At 52.1% G+C, this 16,866-nt stretch overlaps 1 long non-coding RNA gene across 1 annotated transcript in view; it reads right to left on the reverse strand.

Annotated features, from left to right (window-relative positions):
* The window catches only part of LOC149349572 (uncharacterized), a 25,800-nt gene extending 11,655 nt beyond the window's left edge, over nt 1-14,145 (reverse strand). Inside the window, exon 1 of the long non-coding RNA XR_016289417.1 lies at nt 13,582-14,145. This is a non-coding gene — a long non-coding RNA (uncharacterized LOC149349572). The remainder of the gene's footprint in view (nt 1-13,581) is intronic.
* Between the last annotated feature and the right edge of the window lie 2,721 nt (nt 14,146-16,866).

Here is a 16,866-nt window from a genome sequence, read left to right on the forward strand (position 1 = left end):
GACGCCAACATGAGCATGCTGGCAGGCGAGAACTGGCGATATATTGGCCGCGAGCGTATACAGTTGCAACTGATATACCCGCTGCTGCCAAGTCCGCCGTATATGAAAGCCTCACAAAAGTTCTCTCGGGATGCGGAAACCGCCATCATTTATTTCTCGTTGTTACCCGCGCCGGGTTTCCTAATGCCGGTCGCTTAACGTATGCGTGGCGAAACACAGCCCGCCGTGCGGTCGCCTCCTGCTACGAAACAGCTAGACCCGTTCGTTGTCCCTCTTTTTCCGCAGAAACGGCGTCTGTTCGCTGCTCCGGGCGCTGACGAAACGAACCAGCTCGCTAATAGCCACGGAAGCCTCGCACCGCCAAGCGAGCGTGCGCTCGTTCGCTGCCAAGGCGGAACTTTCCGTTGATCGCGATACGGGAGTCGCTACGGGGAACTGCCAGCGCACTTTCGCCGGTTGCGCTTCGACTGTGCAAATCTCGACGCGCGACCTACGCAGTTCTCTCTGGGTCGACCTAAGTGCTGCCTAGCCCTAGCTGATCGTACAGTACAGCGGATGAATGCGAAGTCTGCTCCTCAGACTGAACCGCGGGGAGCTCCTCTTGAAGCAGCTCATTCTGTCCTTAAACGATTATGATCGTCCACTGTCGCGGAATGCGGAGAAACGACGCAACATCTTTTACAAGAAATGATAACACGCGTTTCTGAGAAACTATGACGCGCTTCTTTTCTCGGTGCTTATAATGAGGACACGGTACCTTTTTGCGGTGTGACTCCCATTGAAATGCGGCCGCATCGGCATGAAACAACCTGCCGTGTTTTCATTGGGCCATGTCTCAACCACGCAAAGTGGAAGTTTAATCTGTTTTGTAAGGTTATTCACCTTCGCTACGGCATTTATGTTGATGCAGTCGTCACGGTTCTAACCAAGTAAACCTCCTAGATTATTTTAACACGAAAGCATTACTAGTCCCATTGCGAGAAAATCCGGCTGCGCGTGGGTGTTAGTGTGTGTACTCACAAATGGTGCAGGAAATCCCTGCGATGGTAAGAAAAATAGGGCGACGTCATCAAGCGGTCGTATGGCGCCCAAAGCAAGCCGAGTACCGCCATATCAGAAAATTATTACATGTCGTTCGTCTATATATATACTCCCCACTAGCCGACATCCGTGTGGCTCCAGTTTTCCTGACAACATTCGTACCAAAACTGTGGCGCAACCGTTTGTCGTACAGCGTTCCGGGTGGTGTCATATACGATTTCTCGTTGCATATAGCTTACACGTGCTAGTCAAGTTGGAGGTTAGCTTGCGACAGGTATTTAAACTGACGACATATGCACCTTCAATTGCATGCCTTCCCAGACAATTGTATACCTCCCCTTAACCCTTTTTATGGCGCAGTTGGGGTGCCCACCGAGATGTGACCATCTTAATCGCGTGTCCGAGTGTAGAAAGAGGGATTCGCAGTTGAAACTGATCTTATTGCTGTTATCGGTTACTTTGGGCTCTCCTGACAGGGGCCGGGCGCGGCGCTAACGGCTATTGGAAGACAGTGAAGAAAGGCTTGATTTCGAGTCTTCAAAATATAGTCCGAGACGCACTGTGGTTCGTCAGAAGGTTAACCTCCTAGCTGTCTGGTGAGGTGAAGAATGTTAAAACTGAATGGACGTCGGTGACGTGGCTGTACCGGATCTAAGTCGGCCTTCTTTGACTGTAAAGAGAGACTGTCATTTTCCAGTGGTGCTGCGTGACAGGAAACGCTGCCGCGATATAACCGGCCTGTCGCTCCTTTATTTGCGCTATTTGAAGAGCCGTCCAGAGCTCGAGCCTCTCTGCGGGCTCTGCGCACGTCAGCTGCGATACGGGCCGGTTAATAGCCTCCTCGGCGCGCACTTGTAAAGTGTTGGCTCTTATGACCGACCCCCCCCCCCCCCCCCCACTTTGGCGAGCCGTGTTTGTTTCCCAATGACGCAGCGTGATAATGTGCGCACATCTTCGGCGTGGACCACGCTTATCGCACAAGAGGCGCGTGCTTCAGCGCCCCCGCCGCTTCCATTCCTGGTTTGTTCACTCGACGTCCCGAGGGGTGCAGCGGAGTTTCTCGCTGATAACCCCGCCGATGCGGTGACGCTCGCGCAGATAACGCCGTCCTTGATTCCGGCGACGCAGTTGCACGGCGCCCAGCCGCTTCGCAAGGGCAACCGACAGGTCGTCTAAAGAAAGAAAAGCAAGGCGGCGGTTGCTGCGCGCAAGGCAGGGATCCAAAAACAGCACGTTTCCTAGCGCGCGGAAAGAGCCAGCCGTGTGCCGCCAATCGAAGCTCACGCGATGAAAATGATGGCGCAAGCGAGACGTAATGTCAGCACGCCACTTCTGGCCGAGCGTCTTGGGTTTCGTGAGGCGATTCACTCGGCAGACGCAAGTCACTGATACAGAGATCTTCAGAAACGTTTTTTTCTGTGTGCTCTCATTTGGGCTGCCGATGTATCCGCGCTATTTCGGTGAAGCGGAAGGCCATCAACGAATTGGCAAAACGTCTACTAAGAGTATTCGGACGACACTTTCATAAAGCGCGCAATATGCCTTGTCTCCGCGTAGCGACTAGCCTTTCGAGAGAGGCGTCATTGCGTTGACCTTCGCTTCCCCGTGCGCTGACGTCAGTGGATGGACCGCGTGACCACTTTGACGCGTAGCTGACAACGCGGCCTTTACCCGCGTCCAGCTATGGTGCAAAAAAGCAGACAGTCATCAACGCGACGCGAGGGAAGTCGCAAACGTGAAAGAACTTCCGCAGCGTGCAAATCAAACTAAACCTTGGAACGACGCCCTCTAAGCAAATGAAGCCCGCCCTTCGCGACGCAACACGTACCCTTTACTGCAGTGCGTCAAATGGCGGCTTGTCGGGGGGCGCACAGCGGGGACCAGAGAGCGTCCACGCACGGGCTTTCATAGAACAACGCCTCTAGCGATGCGGCGACGTCCTAGGAAGGCTGTTCACATTACGCTCGTAACAGACGGTGCCTCACTTTCGAGAGCACGGGTCTCCGCACAATGCATCTGCGTAGTCTGAACGAAGCGGAGCATGACGATGCTGGGACAAAGAGAGAAAGGTTAAGTGCTCGATCAGGAAGGGAGTCGTCAGCCGGCAGCAAAAGAGAACGGGTCGCCTAATGCAACGGCAGAATCCACACGGGCGGCGAGGGAGAACGACCACAGGGCAGCGGAACTCGCGGGCGCCGCACGGGCGTCGTCACGCAGGCGTCAGGGGCAGAGTAATCCGGGAGCATTCACGAGAGCCACCGCGGGAGCGCAGACCACCAAAGGGCGTCTGGGCGCACGGGGCCTCCCTTTATAGGAGGCCGGCGGGCGCCCCTTATCTGACGCCGCCCGCCCCTGGCGCGGCGCCAAGCCTCGCGACGCCCGCGACGCCCGCGCCGCTATCTTGGGCGCCGCGCGCCACTGGCCCCGCGCTCGCCCCGCGTCCCAGAAATGGATGGAAGAAAGGTCCCCCGCCATCAGGCACGCGGCTCACGGCGCAGCTTTTACCGGGGGGCCTTCGGAGTGCTCCGCCGCCGGCCTCCACCTTGCGACTGGAAAGGGAAGGGCCTGCACTTTCCGCGATCACGCAGAGTCGCCGGCCTGAAACTGGTCGAAAGCCTCCTCGCTTTTCCCCGTTCAAGCTGTTTGACCGCCCATGCGTCCTGCCTCCTGATCGGCGCTGCTTGAATTCGATGGCATTCGATAGCTCATCGCGTCTGAGGCCTACCGCGTTACGCTCCCGTGTTTCTGCGTGCGGAGGAATGCGCTCCTGGCGTTGTGCGGTGCCCTTTTCCATTTGTACCGAACGAGACAGCAGGTCACGAGTGTCGTGCCCATACTCTGTCTAACACGTCGTGGAAATTATAGACATATGGCACTAACGCCCGTTAGCTACGCGCTAGCCAGTCCACGATATAAAAGCCAATGCGCAGGCTACCCGCGAAACAGGTTTTTTGTGAGAGCAGCTCAGCGGATTTGCTTTTCGCAATGTTTCACGGTGTGTATAAAAGTGTAAGGGCGTTATATTTACTGGTGTTTTTGTCTGTGTCTCCCGTCAGTAAACGCTGCGCGAAACATTCTCATTCACACAGCTCCAGCCAACAACTGTGGCGGATGTATGGACAACTCTTGGAAACGGAACTCTATAGGTCACTCCCCGTACATGCTATGTGTGCAAGTATCCCTGCCCTACTCGCACCAGGCGCCAGCCGAACAACCTGCTGCCAATTGTCATTTCCTGTCTCGCCAGCCTTATCTGAGCGCCCAGTGGCTCCGAATTGCTTCAGCTCAGATAACAGCGCTCAGTGGCAGGGTGAAAGCCGACGCGGAAACAAGCACGACCACGAGCCAGGGAGTTGCTTTCTCCATCTGTCGGACCTCTGCTGTCGCCGGCTGGTCCACGCCTTTGAATTCCAGTTCCAGTGTGTGTGGTGACCAACATTTTGTTTTTGCAAAATGTTGACTGTGCTTATGCTTGAGATTTCCGACTCGACTGTTCCTTCGTGGATGCAAAATTAACATTATGACAAATTTTACCACTTTCTCTCATGTCCAACATTCTGAGACAGAAATTTTGAATATTGGAAAACTGTCAGGTACTACTTTAGAGTGGAAATATTGAAGATAATGGTGATGACGATAGCAAGAACGTTAATAGCAAAAAAATGCAAGCCTACCGACCATGGTGTCCCCATAATATTTTTTTTAGATCACTGTAATGACCATTAGTAAAATATAGTTAAAGTTTATTGAGGAAGAATTAACACCAAGGCAGCGAGAAGCATCTTAATTGAAAACACTTGTTCTGGATAGTGCTTATGTTGTGTCAGTGGAATGCGTACAGATTGTTTCATATACGAGTGATGCCAGAAACGCACGCGCCAATCTCTGCGCCTTGGAGCAGCTTCGCTAGTGGTAAACGCCGTGGAAACGCTATAGAGGATGTGAAGATACCTGGACCTTTTCCATCACTCCGACAGCCCAGAGCACTATATATAGTTTCGTTATGTTAATTTTTGAAGCCGCTTGCGCCAGGAAGCATTGGAATGGAGAGAACCGCGAAAGACGGTGGATGCCGAAGCTGCTGGAATCAGTGGCGCCCTATGTCCGTGCCTGGGAAGTATCGCTGCAGTTCCGCTGTTGGCAGTGTGGGCTGCTCACGCCGCGCACATGTGCGTTTCTCTATAATGAGGCCGACATGGCTGTTAAACCAGCTCGTATGAGGCGCGACTTCTTTCCTTGTTAGACCTCCGGCTGCAGCAGTTGTTTCCGTAGGAAAAGTTGCAAGCCCCCGGTCTCTGCTTTACTTGAGCTCAGTGAGCAACTACGCATATTGTAGGGTCAAGGTAGCATTAGTCCACCCCAACCGCGTCGATACGTCTCCCGCTGAGAGCTGACCGTGTTCCTAATAAAAAGCCGACGAACGTGGATGATGTGTGTGTGTGTGTGTGTGTGTGTGTGTGTGTGTGTGTGTGTGTGTGTGTGTGTGTGTGTGTGTGTGTGTGTGTGTGTGTGTGTGTGTGTGTGTGTGTGTGTGTGTGTGTGTGTGTGTGTGTGTGTGTGTGTGTGTGTGTGTGTGTGTGTGTGTGTGTGTGTGTGTGTGTGTGTGTGTGTGTGTGTGTGTGTGTGTGTGTGTGTGTGTGTGTGTGTGGAGGGGGGGTGGGTAGAGAGATGAAGAAATAGATCGAAGAAGAAGAAAGGAGGAGAAAGAGTCGTTTTTAGCGCTGCTGTGTGCAACTGGATATGGCCGAATACCGTATTCCTGTGGTGCGCAACGCCGCGATGGGCTTCGAACCGTTATTTGTTTCCCACGCGAGCTCCTCGATACTCGGTTCGCCAAGTTGGGCAGCGATCCCATATTCCATGGCGCCTCCCCAACTGAGTCAGAAACTTCCTCAGAACTGGAGGCGGCCAGTTCAGGGCGTCGCTAAGGCTAACACGCCGTGGATGCGGTGCTGAGCGATTTTTAAGGCGAAAGCCTTTAATGCCTCATCGTTGCAAGCAGCAGTTGTCGACAGAAAATGTCACGCTTTTCAATTGGTCGAAACGGCCGTGACGTCACAGTGCGCGAATTTCAAACGGGACCAATTGTACTTCGCCTAGTAACCATGCAACCAATTGAAGGGATCGTATAGTGATGCTCCAAGTAAGTTTTACTGAGCTTAGTTAATTGCTTAAATACCCAAATTAGCCTAATTAACTTTTCTAGTCAGGGGATATAAATAAATAAAACAGAGTAGGAAATTGGTTGAGCTCGGGAATCGAACCCCGGTCTTCGGCGTGCGAGACGAGCATGCTATCCACTCCGCCATGCCAGCTCGATGGTTTGGAATGAACAAAGGCGCGTCTAGTGAATACGGTGTCTTCACTCACTCTCATCCTCCTCCATTCCCTTCCGGCGAGGTTGTGTCCACCGAGATATGCCAGAGAGATACATTTCCTTTCCTCAAAAACCAATTTACCGACGAGCGAGGCGTAGAACGAACCGAATCGGCAATGGCGTTCTATGGACTCCCTGGCAGCGTTGCAAGATGCTGTCGCGTTCCACTCTTAGAGGCGAAGCTTAACATCTTAACCAAACATCAGTGACCACACTTTAGGTCAAAAAAGTGCCCTCCTGAATTTTGACGGGTGTTCACCGAGATATGTGAGACAGTTACTGCCTAATTTCCTTTCCTCAAATACAATTTTCATTTCCTTCATTACGGGCCCTCTTTGTCTTCTTTCACTCCCACTTCCTCCCTTCCTCTACGGTGCGGTTCAGGTGTCCACCGAGATGACAGAAAATTACTGCGCCATTTCCTTTGAGTTCAAAGGGCAAGGCATCGCGCCGAACGGGTGGTGGCGTTCCGTGGACTCCCTGGCAGCGCTACAACACGCTGTCGCGTTCCACTCCTAAAGGCGAAGCTTAAGCGTCATTAATTAGCAGTTAATTAATATTCAGACATTAGTCAGTAATTAAGCATTAATTAGTGATTCGTCATCACTTAGTAATTACTACTCAATTATATGTGACGCCACCAGTGCCACAGAAGCAGCGAAAGTGGTTCGGAAAACGCTTTCGCCTCTACGCACTTTAGACAGTCAAAGTGGCCCCTGAATTTTACAAGTGCGTGGCGGTAGCTGTGCACGAATACTGCCGCGGAGCTAGCGTTTCGGGTGTTCTGCTGTCGGGATGGCCGTAAGCCGCGCCACCGACGCCGTCAACGTCTCCGCCAGTGTTTATCTCGACGCGCGACCGCCGGCCTGATTGCCCGACAGCAGCAGTCGACTATAAAGAGACTGTAATGCTGTGCAGCATTTCCCTGCGTTCGCATTTATGGCCGCCATCTTTTTTCGCACTATTCAAGGCTGGATAGAGACGAAGGGCACCCGCACGCCTCGACATGTCCGCCGTGAGTGAAACTATGCCACGCAGGTTGTGTGTACATTCTTCTGAATCTGCTTTGTAATATAGTATCCGCTGAATTTGCTTTGTAGCAGCAGCCTACACGGTGACCCATTTAAAGTTAACCAAGAGTTCCATAAAAGTTATGGTTACAGTTGCAGGAACGAACGTTAAGCAGTTACACTAGCGATCTCCTGGCCAAACGGCATAATATTCAATTAATGCTAATCTGATCAGTTAGTTAATGTTGACTAATTACCCTTCAATGCGCTGGAGCTACGCGTAAAGTGTCGCTCAGAGGCTTGTACAGCGTCAAAAAAGAAAATGCATAAATGGCGCACTTTGCGAAAGATTATGTGTTTATTCTGAACCGTTTTTTTTTTTCCTCACACTATGGAGGAAAGCGCGAGTCCCAGGAGGATGAAGACGTTCGCTCGCGCGCGCTGATAGCGACTGCCGCTAAGCGAAGTTGGGTGTAATGTCACTGGCCGTTGGGAAGGGGGGGAGGGGGGTGCTTTGCAGGCGCTGGGTGTTCAAAACACGCAGTCCTGCCGCGCATCTCTCGGATTTAGCGCGCTTTCGCGCGGAAAACACTTTCGCAGTAATTCGATTGTAACGGACACTTCGTCATTTTGAAAATTTTCGACGCTCTACAACTTGCCATTCCTGGAACTGTGTGTGCATCTCCACCAGTTCAAAAGTTGATTGATTAATTTCAACCCATCAGTTAAATTCTTATAACTTGACTTTATGGTCGCACTGACGCTTTTAATAGGTATTTCTTTCCGACCGCGATTTAGGAATGATACCTATTTCCCAACACACTTGCTATGAGCGCTATGCATTTAGTTTTATAGCAGTGTTATCGAGTCTCTTGAACGATATATGTTCCTGCCTTCCTTTTATGTTCATTCTATTTTGATCTTTGTGCCCGCAAACATGTCGGTCATTGTTTTTTTCTGAACTGCTTTGTGTTGTTCGCACAGTATGTCGAGTTTTTTTTTTTAAGCGGTGAGTGTTAAAGCGACATCTCGGTGAAACACAGCGTCCGAAATGACACCTTGAAATTCATGGACTCTAACTGCGCATTGCGCGAAAATACGAGAAACGAACGCTCCGACAAATTGCACATGCGCGAAAAGACACAAAATTAAAGAGCTCGTCTTCACCTCTTTCGTTGCGTTCGCCGTATATGCCGTAAAAGCGTGTCGCTCGCTCAGTTTTCGCCAGGGCGCAAAGTTCGCGCGCCGTCCAAGGACGGTTAATGGCGAGTGGGGCGCACTGAAGAAAAGCAAAGCGACGCGGCAGGACGCGAGCTATCACGCACGAGAACCAGCGGGTACGCGAAATTTGCGTGATGACCCCAAACATTCGTCAAGAGGGCGTGAGCGCCGTCACGGCCATCGGCGCATACGGCTGTCCATGTCCACAAGAATCTTCCAGGTATTCTATGTTTGAACGAAAATGACGGCGTATGACTGAACTACTGCGGAATTTCGTTTTGACTTGGAGAGCCTAATTAATTTTTCAGGCACCCGTCACACTAAAATGCAAATCGTTAAACCTAGCCTGTGTTGTTAAACGACTGGAAGGTGGGAGATTTTAATCGCGTGAAGAAAAAAAAAATCGTACAGTCTATAGACCCGCCGCTGCTGCTATTCCCAAGGTCACAGAATAGAATCCTGGCCGCATTTCGAAGCAGGCGAGGTGCAAAATATGGGATGACAGTGCGCGCTAAAGAACCCCAGGCGGTCCAAATTAATCCGGAGCCCTTCACTACGGCGTCCCTCGCTGTCCACGCTTAACTGCTTCGGGGCGTTAAAGTGGTTAAACGCCGTATAGACTGGACTCCTCTAAGTGGTTTATTATTACAAAAATACAAAAAGGAAGCAAAATGTTTTGCCAGCCGCGGCAATTATCTAATATCTTATGCGGAAATTAAGTGAGAGGCAGTCGTCCCGGCATGAGAAATTTTCGTGGAGACACCAAGGGTTCCGGAAACGAGGGGGCGGAACTTGCGCAGCGCTTACGTATCCTCGAGCCTCGCACGCGAAACCGTGTAAGCAGCTGCTTTTCGCTGGGGCGTACTGCTTCGCGGAACTGCGTTGACCTGCGCGGCTGCGCGGTATTGCGTACTCGCCGCTGCCCACTGTTGCGCAAGCTTTTCGCCGTGCCGATTAATCGCATCCGCTCAGTCTTGGCAGGACGTAAACGACATGCTTGCCTCGGGGCAGGGCAACGGCACGGCCTCCAATGAGAAGCGCCTGCCCCCGATGCAGCCGGTGTGCCAAGGACTCCGAGAAGACGTTACACGAGGGAAAACTCGGCTCCCGGCGCCGCTGAGATCGTTAAGCCCGGCGTGCGTGACCGTCTCCGTAGGCGGGTGCAGGCCGGAGAGTCTCGAACGCGGCGTCCCCTTTTCAGTTGGGCAGTAACACGTACGGCAGAAGGGCGAATGACTGCCCTTGCGCAATGCGTACGAGAGAAAACGAAACACTCCGCTCCGGAGACTGCTTAACGAAAAAAAGGAACATAAAGCACAAAAGAGGGGAAACTTGCTGGGGCCGCAGCCGCGCTCTTCACGCATTTGGCCGATCTCAGTAAGCGAGCTTTGTCTTGTTACACTGTAATGAGCCACTCTGCCGTAGATCCTGGAAAGAATAGTGACTTCAAGAGCAGTGTATATACCAGCGCGGTGCCTCTGAGCAACAAGAGGCGGCAGGTCGGAACCGTAGCTGTGTTTCAATGAGGGCGAAACGCAAAGCGCTCCGAGACCTCCGGCTTGGAGAAAATGGCAGCTGCACTACCCCATGCCCGGCCTGCCGTGGTAATGCAGGGTCCATTCTTTTAGAGAGCGCCCTCTCTTGGCCCCCGTTCCGGTCGGTCAGGCAGTGTTTGAGGCTAGATAAGGTTGCCTTAAAAACCAGGCAATATGGAAGCAAGTATGAGCAGCGCGATGATATTTGTGTAGCACGCGGGACCAGTGCAGAAAACATTAAACATGTTCTGGTAGAGGGGGCATAGTGAGCCTTCCAGTGGCTTTGGGTTTTAGGGATAATGAAAGCAAACTCAACACATCATCTGCAGAGACGAGCAAGATAACTCTATACTCTTGGCATAAAAGCACTATGGAGAAATTGCTCGAAACGTCACAGAAATCGAAGTAATGTAGACAAAAACATCAAATGTAGCCTTGAATGGGGGAAAAAATAAACACAACAGGATTCAGAAAAAAAAAGGGGGGGGGGGGGCATGCAGGTACAAAATAAAACAATCAACTACTTTAATTAACTAGGCAAGGTGACGCCACCGCCCCGATACAAAAGGATGGCAATAGTTATCTCTTTGTTGACTCGACTGCTGGGGACACAGGAGTCGCCGTCAGAAATTCCTCTGGTATAGAGCGAGTTGCAAGATGTTAACAATGTATGTACAGGGTGTTTCACCTAAGACTGTACACAATTTTAAAAAACAGAGCTTGTGAGTTAGAAGAGCGCTTTTTCGGCATAGCCTTGTCAGCGGGGAAGTACATCAGAATAGGGCTAAGACGTGCTAACTACCAGGTTGGTTAACTAATATTGAAGGGTTAACTTTTTAACTATTACTGTTAAGCTCCTTAATTATTGAGAGTCGTGTAGCCCACCGTATGTAATATCCATGTCAGTTTTTAGAATTTTGACACCGCGGTTTCGAAAACGCGAAAATTTCGAAAACGGTTACCGTCGGCACTTTGGCCCAGCAAATTTTGGCTACAGCGCGCCAGAATACAAGCTCTTTCGAGAAGATTGCAGGCAAAACAGCCTCTCCAGTGCACGAGACTCGTCGAAATAGCCACAATTTGTTGGGCCACAGCGCCGAGGGTAACCGCATTTTGGAAATTCTAAAGACTGATATGGATATTACGTATGGTGGACTATATGCCTCTCAATAATTAGAGTGCCTAAGGGTAATAGTTACAAGTTAACTAATCAACATTAGTTAACCGGCTGGCTAGTTAATACGTCTTAGCTGTATTCTGATGTACCACACTACTGACATGCTAGGCCGAAAAAAACGCTGTTCTAATTCAAAAAGACAATTTTAAAAACTATGTGAAGTCATAGGTGAAACGCCCAGTATACTGGTACATACAGGGCACGATGCTGGTGCCCGCCACGCTTTTTTCTTTCATAACGCTATTTTGTCGTTCTGTGCGCTATTTGGTCGCGCAAGATTTTTTGCCCAAAGAACTCTGCTATTTCTTTCTCTTTTCTCCCTTTTCTGTGTATAGTCGTCAAGCAACAATCAGTCCTTCCCACGCGTCGCCGCTGGCAGAAGCATCCTTGCCTGTCGTCACGTTTTTGTTTGTACGAAAGGGCAGTGAGGTGTGTGTCCATTTACCTCGCTGACGACATGCAGGTGCAATTTGCCGGCGCATTTCTCCCAGCTTTTTTTTTGTTGTTGCTGTTTCCCGCTAGACGTAAAGCCCGTTAGCTGTCGAGCTCTGAAGAGAGAGAGATAAAACTTTATAGGTTTTCTTAAGCTGTTTGATTGGTCGGGTGGGCGGACTCCTTATACTTCAGGACTCCGGTGGCTTGCGCTGATGTCTGGACCCGTCGCATGGTCTGATGTTGGTCCTCCAGACCACTGCTGGTCAGGGCGGCCTCCATCTGCTCGTTCTTATGTGGAGTGGTTTCCTCGCGCAACTACACGAAATACGGAATAGCGTGGGCTTATACCGCAGCACCAGGGACAGGTGGGATGGCATCTGGAAGGGTGGGCGAGGCTGCACAAGTAGAACAGGGAAGGTGTCTGTATTTTCCTCCAGAATGTGGCTTCTTCTGTGGTGAGATTAATCAGGGGAAACAGGATATTTCCGTCGGTTCAGTCTTCATATTTGTAGCCGTGCGCCATAGTTTGGAAAAAACACCAACTTAGCACGCGAACCTTGCGGACTACGAATGCGGGGGCAAATCTGCTTGTTTTGCGGCTCGTGACGCAATGCTCGCACGAAAGCAAGAAACGCGAGAGCCTCTTGCCGCTGTTGCTCCTGCCTCCGTTCCCTTTTCATTTATTATTTTTTCTTCGCGCCGCATGAACCGAGTGACGAAACTTCGTGCCCTTGCAGCTGTATTGCGCCTTTCTTGTCAGCACTCAAGCGGCCCAAAAAAAGCACACGCATTCCATGCCTTTCCTGAAAACATCAGCAATAACAGCCGTATGCAGGCCCTGCTCGTTCAAGTTGCCTTGCCGTATGAGCAATCGTGCTGGACTTTTTTTTACTATTTTTATTATTCACCGTGCGCTTAGGCTTTGGAAAATATTCCACCGCATTCGAATCAACTACAACACAAGTTGTAGTTGATTCGAAGTGGTGATGGTATCACAGAAATAATCCGCTATTCATAGAAACTTACGCAAAACACCTAGCCACAAACTTTCTCAATGTTATGACTGTAGAAGTGACGCAACGGATGTGCAGGGAATTCTCTTTCTGTACGTACCACACATTGCCACATACAATTACAGACAACCTGTTGTGGGTAAATCAGATCAATTCGTTCCTCGTTGGTCGGAAGTTTTTCGGTTCACGCGTGCTTGGCGGACACGTTCCAGACTACAAAATAAGGAGAAAAATGTCACCGACAAAGCGGAACAGACCATGTAGAGACCAGAGGAGAGGCTGATAACAGGGGAAATCGGACCACCTTCTCTCGATAGCATGAGGATGACGTCATGAGGATGCTAGAAGGGGTGCAAACTATATAGAGCGGCATTCTGCGAATTTGACGAGTATAGTTCCTTGCTTCGGAATGCAGTCTCTCAAAGGGAGAGGGACACTTTCTTGGGGGGGCAGGGGGGGGGGGGGGGGGGGAGGAAGAGCTAGCCGTGAGGCTGTGCGTCGGGGTAGCTCTGATCTACGAGTACACCTTCCCTAGATTGATTAGAAGAAAATAAACCAAATGCGCTTAACGCCTAACTTTCACCCTGTAAACGCCTTCTACTATGCGCATACAAATACGTGCGCACTCGGATTGCGGAATATGTGTGAACGCCAGAAGCGAATGCGATTAGCTGTGAAAAACTGTGCTAAATAATCCGATCCTAAAAATAAATACAATGCTTCCAGAGATATAATTGTGGCTGAAGATACATTGCTGTGTAGAACGGCTAACCTTCTTGAGAGTGCGCGGATATGCGCTTTGGTGTTGGCGCATTGTGTTGCTGGACGAACTCCGACGACGATGCCTTCAGAAACACGGCTGGCGACCTCCATTTCAGAGGCCCACTGAGCCGCCTCCGCTGTGCCAGGTAGTTCGCGTTGCATGGTAGGTCCAGGGATGCCGACGAGAACTCTCTGTAAATGACACGAAGGACTGCCATCTCAACAACGTCCGCAGTGAAGTTGGTTCAACAGTTAGCACTGCCAAGATGCCCTAGCAGAAGGGCTATGCTTTCTCTACAGTCTCTATCAACCGGCTACCGAGTATCTCGTAGACTCCGCGGGGTAAACTCCACAGTTATCCAAATTAGAAGGGCGCAGTCCCCGGCTGCACGGATAGCGGCCCCGTCACGAGGACTTCGCCCTTCGCTCGACAGGTCGGCCTCGACGCCGCGGCCGCCTCGCAGCAGCCCTGGGCTGGCCGGGGCACGGCAACGGCGCGTGCCTCGGCCCGGGCCCCTCCCGCGAGTCCTGGGTCCTGGCGGGCCTTCCGGGGTGGGGCCGAGGTCGCGCCCCGGCCGGCCAGGACCCAGGCCTGCGAGGCCTGTCCGTCTAAGCCGAGAGACGGCCGGAGCAGCGCTTTTATACCCGCTCTGCCGCGGCCGCATCACGTGGCGCGCCAGCGTCACCGCCGAGAGGATAACGCGCCGAGGCTGTGGAGAGGGAGCCGCGCTCGCCCAAGCGTGCGTCGAGCCGTCGGGAGGAGAAATGGAAAGGACAGGCGCGTCCCGCCGGCCGTGGTGCAAAGGGGCCTCTTAAGGTCATGGCGGAAAACAAGAGAATCGATAACATGAGCCGCGGCATTTTCGCCCGCAGTCTTCCTCGACCCTTGGCGTTTTGTGCGCGCTTTGCTGGCTATATCCGCCTGTTCCTGCTCGCCCTTTCGCCTTTGGTTGGTTGTGTACGGCATGCTGCTTCCCAGTGCGCCCGGTTAAAAAGCAGGACTATGGAGAACAGGTCGGAAACATCAGCCCCTTCTGACAGTAACCCGGGGCAATAGTAAACCAAGCCGTTAATCTTCAGCGCAAGGAGCTTCCGGGAAAAAAAGATGGGCCTTTCGCTGCGTGAGGCACGCGGAAATTGCCGAGGATTGAATCTCGCGATGATTGAAGCCCGCCCCGGCTCAACCAGAGAGTGGGTCCGAAAGGCGGCCAAGGACTCGGACGGGCACAAAGCTTTTGATTGGTACGGCGCCGACGAAGGCTTCGCTAGAGAGAGAAGGCCAGCCGCTTCTGCGCGGACGTTTGGGCAAGCGCCGAGAGAAGGTTTCAGCTTTCTGTGTTTACGTATGAAATGACTGTGATGATAACTGCAGAGTAAACATACTCCGTTGCTCTCTCCGGCCTCTGTGTATTGTTCACTGCTGCTTCTGTGTACTTCTGTGCACAAGCAAGGGGCAGCCTGTGCCCTTTTTGACAGTCAATAGCGTCCGCAATCAGACTGAGACGACAGATTCAGCTTCAGCCGATGAATCCGCGACGTAACGCCCACCTCATCTTCTGAGCAGCTCCTGGTGTAGAGATCGAAGCCACTCGTTGATGATGCACAGCACGCACAGAACACTGGCTGCAATATTTACGATGCTTACAAAACTGTTAAGTATTGCCTGCCTAATGAATAGAACTGTAACGGTTTTCGCCCTTCTGGCTTTGCGATTCAGTACACACCTTCTCATTGTCACAAGGAGGTGGGAAGTTAATTCTTGCCCGAAATACAAACCTCTTAGCGCCAAATATAAAACGCGGATGGGGTTTGTACGTGAATACATATTCTGTGCCAAACTTATATGCCTAGCTCTGACGGGAGAGCTTTCATTTGCGCATCCGTTCAACAGACTAAAATAGCCCTGTCCAAACTGTGAAGAAAATATTGCAGCGCGTGCGGAGTCCGTGCCTCCTTGTCACGCTCGGCTCTGCGGGCACAAAATGACTACGGATACAAAAACGCCTTGTCCGGGAACCTTCGGTCTGTTTGTTCTGGGAAATCTAGCGCAAGGCACGGGCTATGTGCACGGGTGGTCTCGTAACCGCCCCCCCCCCCCCCCCCCCCCCCCCCCGTTGAGTGGATCCCCTTGCTCCCCTCCTTCTCGCCACGCTCGGCTGCACGGACGCTTTGTGCGAGAACCTTGGAATTAACAGCTAGCGCTGTCAAAGAAAAACGATAAGAATTCTCTATTCTGCGCACCATTTTGCAGGTAGTCGTCAGACAATCAAGGCGGAAAGCTGGGCTAGTTGGTGGCCTTTCGTCAAGAACCTGACACGTATAGGCCACAGTGACCGACCGCGGGCAGGAGCATGTTTGCTAGCGCCACAGAAAGGCAAGGTTGTGTGAGGAACCGCACATGCGCCCTCCAGAGTCATCAGAAGCTGACGCTGTTCCCGACATCCTGCGCTTTCGTGGGCCGAGTACAACACCTAGGCGCTGCGTATCTTTTGGAGACTCGCTGTTTTCTCGTTCTGAAGCGCTGAATAAGGGTCGCGTCAGTTGAAAGGCGGCAGACAATGGGACTTGCATGCTAACGCGTTCGAGCGTAACATGCAAAGGCAAAGCAACGGCTGAGCGCGCTATCCTAGCCGTGGAGGCCACCGGGGAGGCAAAGGCAGAGCAGCAGAAATCGACGTGCTCGAACGGCCAAAACCGCGCCGGAGAGGACACAACCGCTGGCGCGTAATAACTGCGGATGCTCAAGCCGCATTACGTGTATGTTTCTCTTTTATCGTCCACCAGCGCGCGTATATCTCGTCGCGTGTGTAGAGCCCGTGTGTCAGTGCGCCGACGCTCGACGCGACCACGAACATAAACATTAGCGGCGAGATGGTTTCCTGTTGCTTGCGCACTTGCTCCACTCGCTCCGATACTCGAGGAGGAGGCGATAGGGAGGCAGCAAAAGAGAAGTAAGCGGCGCGATCGCGCACAAGTCGAGCACGCGCCCACTGACTGACAGGATGCGCGATAACGCCAGCCCATCCTGTTCCCGCTTCGCGTGGCGCTCGCGCGCGAGGCGACGCTGAAGAAAGCGAGGAGCGTCCCCCGGAGCCGACTCCTCCGCATATGCCTCCGCTTCTTGGGATCAATGCGGAGCAATCGACCGGCATAGATAACGGACGGCTGAGCCGCCAAAAAAGGAGAGGAGCCTCGTGACAATGAATGCATACGCGCGACCCGCTTCGGGATACGGCGCCACGTGATCGGCGAGTGGACGGCTGTTGCGCCTCCCCGTCCACTCTCCTCCGCCTCG

This window comes from Amblyomma mixtum, chromosome 3 (genome assembly GCF_055824585.1).
Source record: "Amblyomma mixtum isolate Tamu chromosome 3, ASM5582458v1, whole genome shotgun sequence".
Lineage (NCBI taxonomy): Eukaryota > Metazoa > Arthropoda > Arachnida > Ixodida > Ixodidae > Amblyomma > Amblyomma mixtum.